We start from the raw sequence: 11,574 nt of genomic DNA, 5'->3' as shown, positions 1-11,574 counted from the left end.
CAAACTTTCACAAGCTATAAGTTTATAGCATCTTTCAAAGTTAGAGTGAAAGAAAAAGGACAGAATTCTCCAAATGTTCCTACCTGCTGTTATGAACTTCTAGCCCACTTCTCTTTCCTGTTCTCATTTTTTCCCTTTCGGCTTTTTTTCCCATCTTTCCCCCTCTTGATATTGGTTTTTTCAGTATGTACTGTTCTGCTTTGCTTTTTTTTTGTAGACATTACTCTATTCTTCTCTCCACTCTGTTTTGGGCTATGTCTGTGGTTTCCCCCTGGCCCATCTCCTCATGCTCTTCCCTACTAGTTTCTGAGTTGCATCTCCTTTCATTCAGCTCTCTGTGTTATACCATGGAATTGAATTGACTAGAAATCCTGACAGAGAGCACTTCAGACAACAGTCTAACTATTTCCCATCTGCTGTTAGTACACTCAGCTGGAGCAATGAAAGTAGAAACAACACATACCAAAGAGGTCTGAAAAGCCTTTGCAATAGGGCAAGTGAGATTGTGATTTTAAATATGTATTTTTCCTTATTCTGTTTGGAGGATTTTGACACCAATTTGAAGCTAGTTTTTGTCAGCTTGAAATTGTATTTCTTCATGACTAAGTGTCTGCAAAAGTGTGTCAAGTAAATAATTCATCAAAGAAAGTTTCAATATACTCAAGCTCCTGTAACTGTAGTGTCTTTGGAGAGATGTCTTGCCGGCTGAATCCGAGAGTGGATGTGCTTTCTCACCTGACTGACTATGCTCAGTAAGCTGGCCTGACAAGGGTTTGTGGTGCATGTGTGGCTAATGAGAAAGGAGAGAGAGCTGCTGGACTGGACTGACCAGGAGCCGTTAGTTCATCCAGAGAGCAGCAGGACTGGGCAGGGAGCCATGCTGGAGGGGTTTGATCCAGGCAGCAGCTGGACTGGGCCTGGCTGAGGGCCATGATGGAGATGCTTGATCCAGAGAGCATCTGGACTCATTCAGGAGTTCAGAGCAATCCCTCAGTGATGGAGATGGATGGTCTGGTCAATAGGAATTAGATTCCAGTGTGCTGTGGGGTAGTGTGGTTCTCCTAAACAACCCCGATCATTTGAATGGCATTGCTGTGTTATTGGCAGCAACGTTCTTTCCTGCATAAGAGTAAGAGGATGTACATGGATGTTTCCAGGAAAGGAAAAAGAAAAAAATGTAGGCACTATCCCTGACCTCTAAGTAAAAGTAATCTAGACAATCTTCACAGTCACAAGCTAATCTTTCTTATCATTATTTCCTTTGCTGTTGGAGGCATATTTGTAACCAGACATCTCCCAGATAATCTCTAAGGCCCTACTGTTCTGTTGCCGTGCAGTATTGAAAGCTAATCTGTTCTTTTACTTTGAGTAATACTTTTAAAAGGGTGAAACTGAAGGATGAAAGGATGAAAAGCAGGGGATTGGATCAGACTCGCTTAGATATTTAGGCAGCTATTATGTGCAGCAATGTTTAAATACATGGTGACCAGGCACCTAAAGTTCTCTGGAGATCTGTGTCTTCGTAAATAACCTTGATGATGTGGTGTGTCTCTTACAGGACGTTGCTTACCCCTTTTTCTTGTTAAGCCTTAGCTGATTGGGGCAATGTGACTGCCTCTACAGTGCAACTTGCACATCTTGTTTTGGGCTCATTTCACAGCCCACTGTGCCTCTTAGTAGGGTTTCTTACTGAAAAGAAAGGCCGCTGTTAGTAAGATATGTCTAGTAGCCCCCAGATGTATTCATGGAACCAGTATCATTTATACTGCAATAGTATGTTCTCTGGCAGATTTCTCCTATCTATGCCTCATACTGTCCTCTCAATTTTTAAGCCGGAACTGCGAGTACAATTTCTATTTTCTTAACTACAGCCTTCTTATATTTTAAACAGTACAACCAAAAAAAGAAGTCTTGCATTTTTCTCATCTTTAGATCCTTGGTCTTCCCTCTCTCCTTTCCTCTTTTCCCAACTGTGTTCATGCAGGCATATTTGTTTGTTTACTGGTTACATTAATAGTAGAACAGAAGACTCAGTACTGCTAGTGCTTATCAGGGGAAAATGAAAATAGTAAGAGATGCTAGGTAGTATTTTCTTTGTTATGAGGCCCAGGGCTAGGTTAAATTTAGGAAGAAATTCTAGCTCCTATTATACTACCCAGGAATATGTAGCAGATAAATCATGCCAGGTCCTGCAAGGGAAGTCAAAAGACAGCACTATTTATGTATACTTCATATAAAAGTAACAAGGCAGCAGTACCCTGAAGAACTGACCGCCATTACTCTGTTGGTCTGTGTTGCCAGTTTTAAGGCATTCACTTACTATTTCCCCAGCTTGCTTTCTGTCTTTGCAGGTCCAGGGCAAGCACAGTGTAAAGACCACTGAGGTAATTGAACAGTGGGGGGAAGTGATTAAGAAGCTATGGATAAACAAGTTAGTATTAATACAGTGTTCCATAGTGTTGATTTCTCCAATTCCTCTCTCAGCAGCAGATCTGTATGCAGGCCTAGGAAATAAACAGCTATACTTAATTAACAATGGCACAGAGACCTGTACATTCTGTCTCCTGACAAAATATTGCATTCAGGCAGTCAGAAGGGGAAGAAGAGACAGGCTAATACCACAGTTATGGAGTAACCTAGTATATGGCACAAATAATTTGCTATGATTTGGATTAGTCAGCAGTGGGGGTCCACTTCACTAATTTTACTGCTCTCTTAATATTTTGCCCCTTCATCCCCAAGTGATGCATGCAGATATATTTTAGGAGCACATTTTGAACCCATGCCTCATGTGTTAGTTCTGTCTAAATGAATAGGTGTTCAGTTGAAAGCTGCTGCCAGGACACATTTATGTTCTGACAGTGGTGAAAGGTTTCTGTTTACTTGGTCCAAGTGAAACTGCTCTGTCATTCTATTGTGTGCCCTTGTAACATGATTTTAGTGTAAGTACCTTATTCTTTTCACTTCACCTACCATGAGGCTCTGAATGTTGCTTGTCATGTTACCTGTCATGCAGTTTATGGATTTTATAAATAAAAAGTATCTGATGTTATATATAACCTTGGTGAATGCACTGGAGGGTCTTTCAAATAATTTCAAGATGCAGTTTGTGTTGAAGACCAGATTTAGCTAAGATTTGTGTTGAAGACCAGATTTAGATAAGCAATACCTCTATAGGAACTTGAACAAAGATAGTAGGATCAATCCCTTTAAGAGTTGCTGTGATTAATGTTTCAAGACAAATTCTCACTCCTGTGGTTTGATGAAGCAATTTTTATAGTCCATTTCACCAAGAATTTAAATTGTGTATTGCCTTATTAAACAAGGTGTTGTGAACTTTAAAAACATCACTATATTCTTATCATCTGATTAATTTGAAATACTGTCAAAGACAGTACTTAAGAGCACCCTTCCTATGGAAGTATGGATTTTGGGTTTTTTAATAGTGTTCAACTAACAGATGATGAGATTCAAATATAAATTGGTCCCTTCAAGGGAGAGATTAAGACAGAAGATATTCACAATCTGGATAATGCTATTCAGTGCCATTTTGGGAGAATGATAAAAATGTGCAATTTTGCATACAGAAGTTATCCTTTTTAGCTGGAGATGCTCAGCTGGAACATGTTTAGAGCTCTTGTGCTGCTTCAGACAGACAAGATCAAGAAGCTATAGAAAAGAGCAACAACTTATAATGCTGGGTGTGGAGTGAATAGCCAACAAGTGGGATTTTCCCTTACTTTCAGTGTGGACTTACTAGGGAGGTGAAGTTTTTGTTGCTTTCACTGCTGCCAGACACTTTAGTTCTGAGAAATTTTGAATATCTCATCCCACATTCTTTGTTTCTACCTGATTTTGAGCGATATCTAGAAGAGTGACCTTTTAATCTTCGTATTACAGTATAACTCACAGCACCAGTTTTTCCGTCTGCCTTTTTTCTTTTCTTTTCTTCCCTATCATTCCTCCATCTTATACCCATCCCATTTTCCTACTCTGATAACTGGGTTGGGTTTGGTAAAGGGTGTGCCTTTGCTTTTCCTTCCTGTATCTTTCTGCTGCCCCAGAATGTTCTTACTTGATGTACCCCTTTGTCTGGTGATTCCCTGCACTAAGGTTCCCTGTTGTCTCCCGACTGAATGCTGCAGGAGCAGCAAAAGGACTTTCCATATAGTTTCTGTCTAAAGGTGGAGTCAGTCCTTGTCTTAGCAGATCCTCAAACTGTAAAATTGTTTGTCTTCCTGAGAGCAAGATATAGAATAAAAACGTGCTGATAGATAAGGCACATGGTCTTAATCTACTGTGGATTTATTAAAGTACAGATGGTGTACTTCCTGAGTTTCTAGAATTACCATAGGAAGTATGTGGTCCTCAAGCTGTTTGTATATGATTAAAAAAGCCCCTGTTTTTCAGATTTGGTCCAATGAGATTGGCTTTGAGAACATCTAAGCCCTAGGGAAAATACAGCTGAAATTTCCCTGTATCATCAGTTTTATGAATTCAAGCCAACAGAATGTTTCTACTTCAAGTTCTCATTTAGCTTAATAGTTCACGAAATTAGTTGAATGTAGCCTGATGTCTGCACTGTTAGGCATGTTATGATTTCATTGCAGGAGTTGTAGTGCTGCTCTAAGTAGAGAGCAAAGACTGTCATCCACGAGGTCAGATAAATTCATTTAGTGGTAAGTGTTGCCTTGCACAATTGTCTGAAATGAGCAGAAATTTAATCTGAGTTTGATGTCTGCACAACTTTGCCATGGATAATGCAGTAGAAGTCTGGACTGTCTCTTGCACACCCATCTTTATCTAAGTGGAAAAAGATTTTACTGATGTGAAGCAGAGGCTACTCTGACAGTGAAACAGAAATTCAGAAATTTAACTTTTAATTGATTGAGTTATTGTTTTACATCTCTTGAAAATATATTGTTTTAATTTTGTACCTTTTGCACCACATAAAGAGGGTTAAGTAAATTTTATGTACTAAAAGCCAGAGAAGAAGCATTTTGGTGATCTATCATGTGGCTGTAAAAGTGATTGTGAGGCTTTAATGACAAAACAGAATGGAGATTTATTTTGTTCTTTCTTTTTTCTCTGACTTCCTCTTTTTTTGAATTTTTCCGGTCTTGAAAATGATTACATAAAAACAATTGTGTATTAAAAATGAGACAACTTGCTTGTGTTGATCTTATGAATTTTTTAAAGGACTAAAAGTCTGTGGAGTAAAGCTTGTATTTGAGAGAATATTTATTCATTGCCCCACAGATCTCAAGACATAAATTAATAGGAAGCTGTAAGGACTTGTAATGGTTGTCTGCACAGAGTTGTGCAAGAATGTTGGTGCTCTGCTACTCTGCTAACACCCCTTGCAGGGAGCTGATCAAACCTAGCTGCCTGCTCTGATTTGGTCATCCACTTGGCAGTCTTCACATGTTACACAGGATCTCTTCTGGCCAGCTGTGGCTCAAAATGGCTGGGACCACTTCTCAAATCAGCATCCAGCATCTTAGGTTTTAGTTATAATGAAAGGCTTATTTGCAGCAGTAACATGCACTTTGCTTTTATCAATTGTGGTTTTTTTTTCCTTTCTGTTTCTTTAAGATGCTGTTTAGGTAGCTAAACTTTTGCCTGTAACCATTTCTCTTATTTTAAGCTGCAGCTGCAGAATAATCATTTGATGTTACTAAGTTAAAGAAACAAGAGAGAGGAAGCATGATGTAGTGCTAACTAAATTTGTTTGAGAACTGGAAAGGGCCTACCTGGTTGTTCTGCGTAGACAGAACCCTTCAGATCAAGCTGCAATAAACCTGTGTACATAAATTTTGTAGGCAGAATATTTGCTAGCACTTGCTATGTGAGATCTGCAGAGTTCTTAGCTCTGAACTGTGTGCTCTGAGAGCCTTCTGCTATTTGTATTTCACTCCTTGAGAAAAAATGAGATAAAGAGCTGTATGCAAAGGCAGCCAAGGAGCTCTCGGTAGGCAGTGCCAGCTGTTACTATGTATTGAAGTCATTGCAGACCTGAAAAGATGGAGGCTTATGTTGTACGGACTTACTGTTTCCCTCAACAAGGGGCATACAGACTGGATACTTCCTCAGGGGCACTGAGTGTATACTGGGGAGAACTTATTGGTGGTGGCAAGAAATGAAGATGGCTGTTCTCTCTGCTTGGCAGCCTACATCCTGTGGAAATTGCTACTAGGGGTGACTAACTCTAGAAAATTCATGGGCAATGGAAAGAAAAAGAAAGGTGGTTCTTTCCTTCCCTGTCAGCTATGACCATGAGGGTCAGCTCAGTAGCAAAATAAACAAGCATTTATTCTTCTCTTTCTTCTTCAGTCAGTCTGCTCATCTGAAGTGTTTAAGAAGAGAATGCTCAGGAGAGACCTTATTGATACCTGAAGGGAGGGTGCAGCAGATGGAGCCAAATTCTCATTAGGGGTGCTCAGTGATAGAACAGAGGCAGTGGTCACCAACTGAAGCACAGGAGGTTCTCTCTGACCATCAGGCATCACTTTTTCACTGTAAGAGTAACTGAGCACTGGCATAGGGAGCTCGGGTAGGTTGTGGAGTCTCTGTGCTTGGAGATATTCAAAAGCATCTGGTACAGTCCTTGCTCACCCTCTCTAGGTGGGCCCACCTGAGCAGGGAGTTTGGACTAGATGAGCTCTAGAGATGCCTCAGCCACTCTGTGGTCCTGTGGCTTGAAATGGCATCTTTCCCAAGCAAGTCTTCAAAATGAGCTTGTCAGAAATCTTGTTGCTAGGGGGTCTCCATGTTGTAGCAGGTGAAGTTTTGGTCCTTGTCAGTAAAAGCAGTGATGGCTGAGAAGCACAAAGCAGGAAGGGCTTCCTCTCTGTGAGTGCTTCTGTACAGAGATGTTTCACTTGTTCTCTAAGAACAGCATACAGCAGCTCTGTCTTCTGTGTTTCTACTTCTGGTTTGAGCAAAAGGCTGCAATGTCCAAGGGCTCTGTAAGTAGTGAATCAGTGGAAAGAAGCAAAGAGGAGGGGGAGGTGGCAGGGAAGAACATGGTGAGGGGCAGGGAAAATAATGCCAGAGAAGAAATCTTTAGGATAAATGGCAATCCACAGAGTGGAAGGCTATGTTAGAAGAGGGTGATTGTATGAGATTGGACATAGATACAGGATGAACTGAGGTGAATGGAATAAGACCTTGGTATGTCAGTCATTTACTAATTTACATCTCATTCTTCTACAAGGACTGCCCAGAGCAAGAGGGCCACACAAGAGTTTGGTGAAAATAAGACAGGAATTATAGATCACTATCTGACACTTCCCCTGGTTCCTTTTACAAATATTGTTCTTTCTGTGTAAATAAAGAATAAACAAGGCAGGAAGTATTATACTTGAATCAGTAAGTTAAGGTCAAAGTACAAAGATCCACTTCACCTGTGGATGGACTTTCCTGTATATATTATATTCACTCCAAATACTGCATTTAATCAGCAATTTTAGGAAATCACATCTGCTGAATATTTTACTAGTGAATATTTTAAATATCTTCAAAACTTAATGTTCAAGAAGCTTTCAATTTCATTTGTTTTTTTCAAATTACATTTGCTGATTACAGTGTAAAGTGGAAAATATATTCAGACTATGAAATAGAGTTATTTTAAACAACCAAATATTTTATAGCAGAAAACTCTTTTAATAACAAGAGCTTCACAATAGAAGTCCATAAGGTTTCTTTAGTAATGTTTTCAGCTAAATCAACGGTTATTCATCTTATTGTCATAATAAAGTAAATGTGACAACATTGGTAGAGTATGTTCTCTTTTAAAGTTTATTGCTTTTTCTCCTCCTGCTCCCTTTTAACAGAACAACTCATAATAAAAATGGAATTTACCAGTTTGAACAGGCTTCAAAATGTAAGGCAATTCAGGACAACATTTTGTCATCATCTATCAAGAAGAAAAGGTAGGTGTTTGCTGTCCTTTCTGCTTTGTTTGTTTTAAATAGAAGGGTAAAAGATTGTCCTTTTTTACATAATTCTTGGTTTATTAAAGGGGAGCTATGCAACAGAAAACTGAATTTGTTCAACCAATGTTTGCTGCATTTTTTTTTCTTTTCCATGGATAAGATTTATTTGAGGTGGGATTTTAACTTTTTTATTTTCACAGTACAAGATTTCTTCTTGGCAGTTAGCAACAAGTTATTCACGAAATATTTAGTAGAAGTGTGGGGTATATTTCATTTTTGAGCGTCTTTTCCCTGACTGGTGAGTGCTCCTCCTTTTATGAGCAACTTCAGTTAATGATTCTGTTCAGCATTGCTAACTAGAGGAAGTATGGAAATGTACTAGTATAAAGACCTGCTGGTTAGTTGCATGATTGCATTATGATTGCAAGTCCACAGGAAACTAACAGTCCCATTTTAGACACACTGGAGGAAAAAAACCCCAAAATTAATTTTGGGTTTCAACTTGCTGTTCTGTATTTTTCTGGTATGGAGAAAAATCCAACTTTGATATCAGTCCTGCTCAAATTCCTTGTCACTTTCCAAAGTGAAAAGCTGAGAAGCAGCCAGTGATTTTGACATGTAACATCTTTTCCTATATCAATGCACCAATAAACAAAAGGATGCACCAATAAATAAAGTATTGAAGATAAGAAAGACTTCTATTAGGACTGAGTTGCAGCTTAAAATGGATGGTGCCATGCTGTCTTTAAAAGTGGGAGCTTCCCTCCCTGCTCCCCTCCATTTGGGAAAAGAAATGGAATGAGAAACAAAAGATGAACTAAAAGCAATTATATGCCTTTCCCTATTCAAAGTACTGGAGAATTCAAATTTTTGCTTAATCCCAAAACAACATTAAATGATAATTTGAAAACTTACTCTGTCTTTTCTGCCCCCTCCTCACTTTTTTATTGCATTTCAAGACCTTTCACATCTCTTTAAATCATCGTATTTCCAGCATTTTGTCTTTGCTCTTATTACTTCTTTATTTATTCTTTTTTCCTCTTCTTTACAACCTCTTCTCCCATCAGTATTCCACTTCTTTTAGCAACACTATCATTGAAGTTTTTATTCTTTTGAAAGGTGCTAGTCCACTGTGTTACTGATGCACTGATAGTGAGAGCACGGAACACAGACTGGCAGAGGGAAAATTATGCAATTGACTGAAAACTTGAGTGATTAGCACCAAGGGGAAGAAAAGCAGTCACTGTATTGCTTTCCAAATCCATTTGCAGCAATATTAATGCTGTTGTTTATCCCACACATTGCAAAGTTTTACAGTCTTTGGAGATGAGCTCTTCACATAGAGAACATTTTGGAGCTGAGATTATGGGAGAAACTTTACAAAGTACAAGACTTTTATTCCATGGTTAAAGAGAAAGGGGTTGTACCATTTAATGAGGCAGAAGATGAACTGGGAAAGTAGGAAGAGAAACAGATGCTTGGGAAAGAAAAGGAGCAAGGGATTGCCTTTTGCCATGAATATTGCAGCTATTGACCTTCACTGAGAGGGGCTGCAGGGATTTTGTTGCTTTTTCAAGGTGTGGTATATAAATGCTTTATATTACACTTCTATCCTTGGAGGGACATTCTGGACACTCCTGCCTCTTAAACTGGAAGAAAGAGAAAAAAAATTACTAATTTAAAGCTTGTCAAATGATTTGATAGTAAGAAATGCTATGTAAGTGGGAAGTTGTTATTATAGCAAGTATGTGCTGGTGGTGACAAAGAGCCTGAAGTGCTGAGTTTTGCTAGCAGTTTTCCATTTTTATTCTAGAGCAACCCCTGTGTAAAATTCCTGAGGGCTTATAAAACTGATATTTTTTTTGATAGTGTTAAAGCATCCGGAGGCAAAACAGAGCCTCCCCTTATTTTGCATTTCATGCCACGGTTTTTCTTTTTTATTTGTTTGTTTCTTGAACATAAACTGCCAAGTAGAAATGTGTCCTTTTTTCACTCCTGCTGCTCAGTCTTCCTTCTAATTCAAATACCTTTTTTACGAGCTGGTATTTAGCTTTAGTAAATAACCAATGAGACTGCCTCTGTCTGTTCTGAGATTTTACCTGTTGTCTCCATACTGTCTCTACACTTTTGTCCTTGCTGCCAAAATTTAGAAGATACTAATACTTTGTTGGTGCTTTGAATGTGCATGGCAATTCCACCTTAGCCACCACAGTTAACATAGAAGGTCGCTTCTTACCTGACAAATACTCTGGGGAAAAAAAAAAAGCCTTCCAGGTGTTATTTGTCAGTCAGGCTCATATAGTATGAGTGAGTTTCCTAGGACAGCAAATTATTATAATGGTTGTGGTGCAGGTGGCAGACAAAAACAGGACAAAAAGACCCCATGTTTCATTCATTCACTTTCTCAGCACTGTGATCATTGTGTTGTCCAAGTATCTTATAACTCAATTTATCTGAGCCTTTTTTATCTTAATAATAAAACCCTTTTAGCTTCAGTGAATATGTGCTGTAGGCTCCTAGGTGCCAGTGGAAATCTATGTAATGTGCCAGCTCTTTGAAATGGAGCAGTGGAGAGGATGACTGTCTGGGTTACAGCAGAGTCATGAAATTATTCCCTGATAGCCTGAACTGATTTGTTTGGAGAAGTGAGTCCCCAGGTCTCCTTTAAAGCAGGAAATGCTAAAATTAGCTTTCTGAGAAGAAAACAAAGTTTCCTGGGCTGTAAACCCAGCTGCAGCAAATCCCAGAGCTTCATGTTGAGTCTTTAAAAAATTATTTCTAGGAATGCTGTCTGTATTGGAGTTCATTTCATAGAAACCTTTCACTGGTGTGAGCAGATGCCTTGCAGAGCTGCCGCAGTTGGGAGCTCCTGTCCCCCAGGACAGCGTGCTGGGATGTCTTTGCTGCCTGTGGCACTGTGCCAGCTGGTAAAGACAACTTCTGACAGACCAGAGTGTCCTTGTAAGTCACAAGAGGAGCTAAACTGGGTGCATAGGGCGAGCAGAGCTGGTGTTCTGACTTGTAAGGACCTGGAAATGGAGCTTTTGAGCTGGTGAGCTTGGATATTTCTGGGCAAGAGCAATTCCATCCAGTAGAGACAGCTGTGGGAAGGCTACAGTGTTCTTGCTTTGTAATTGGTGTTTTTACCCTAAGTGCATTTTCTGTTACAAGTATGAGAGGGCCCTTACAGTTCCTGACAGAGAGGGCCCATGTTTCCTATGAGGTCTTGGAACTGGCTTATTATGGATTATGCTTTCATTCTTCTCCCTACCAAATGTTTCCCTGTAACTTACTAAAAATTGTCAGTCAATGCAGTTTCTTTCTGAATAGGTGGTAATTTCTCATTTCATTTCTGACTCTTATCTTCATCTTATCAATGTCTTTAGGCTAGAATTTGCTTTTGCTGTATTTTTTTTTCTCCTGGATAACGATAGTGTAAGTAACTCTTTGTGGTCTGTTATCCGATTAATTTCTGAATTTTTTTTATAAGTCCGAGCATCTGAGAGTGATTTCTTGTTTAGATTAAGGAATTAAACCAGATGAATTACTCAACATCAGAATTTGCTATTTCAGTTTTGTGCTTTTATCTCACCTTCACCCCACAAACACTCCCTGCCCTGCACTCCTACTGACCCTT

At 39.2% G+C, this 11,574-nt stretch overlaps 1 protein-coding gene across 2 annotated transcripts in view; it reads left to right on the top strand.

Moving 5' to 3' along the window:
- Nucleotides 1-11,574, top strand: part of ST8SIA6 (ST8 alpha-N-acetyl-neuraminide alpha-2,8-sialyltransferase 6) — a 44,194-nt gene that overhangs the window by 1,172 nt on the left and 31,448 nt on the right. The window contains exon 2 of one of the 2 annotated variants that reach the window (XM_005418601.3): nt 7,836-7,934. The exons of the other annotated variant lie outside the window; for it this stretch is intronic. The gene's annotated coding sequence lies outside the window, so the exon portion shown is untranslated. The remainder of the gene's footprint in view (nt 1-7,835; nt 7,935-11,574) is intronic. 2 annotated transcript variants of the gene reach the window in all.

The sequence above is a fragment of the Geospiza fortis genome, unplaced genomic scaffold (assembly GCF_000277835.1).
Source record: "Geospiza fortis unplaced genomic scaffold, GeoFor_1.0 scaffold138, whole genome shotgun sequence".
In the NCBI taxonomy this organism is placed as follows: Eukaryota; Metazoa; Chordata; class Aves; order Passeriformes; family Thraupidae; genus Geospiza; species Geospiza fortis.
Note: the sequence above shows the minus strand (reverse complement) of the source record. Positions and strands in the feature narration are given on the sequence as shown.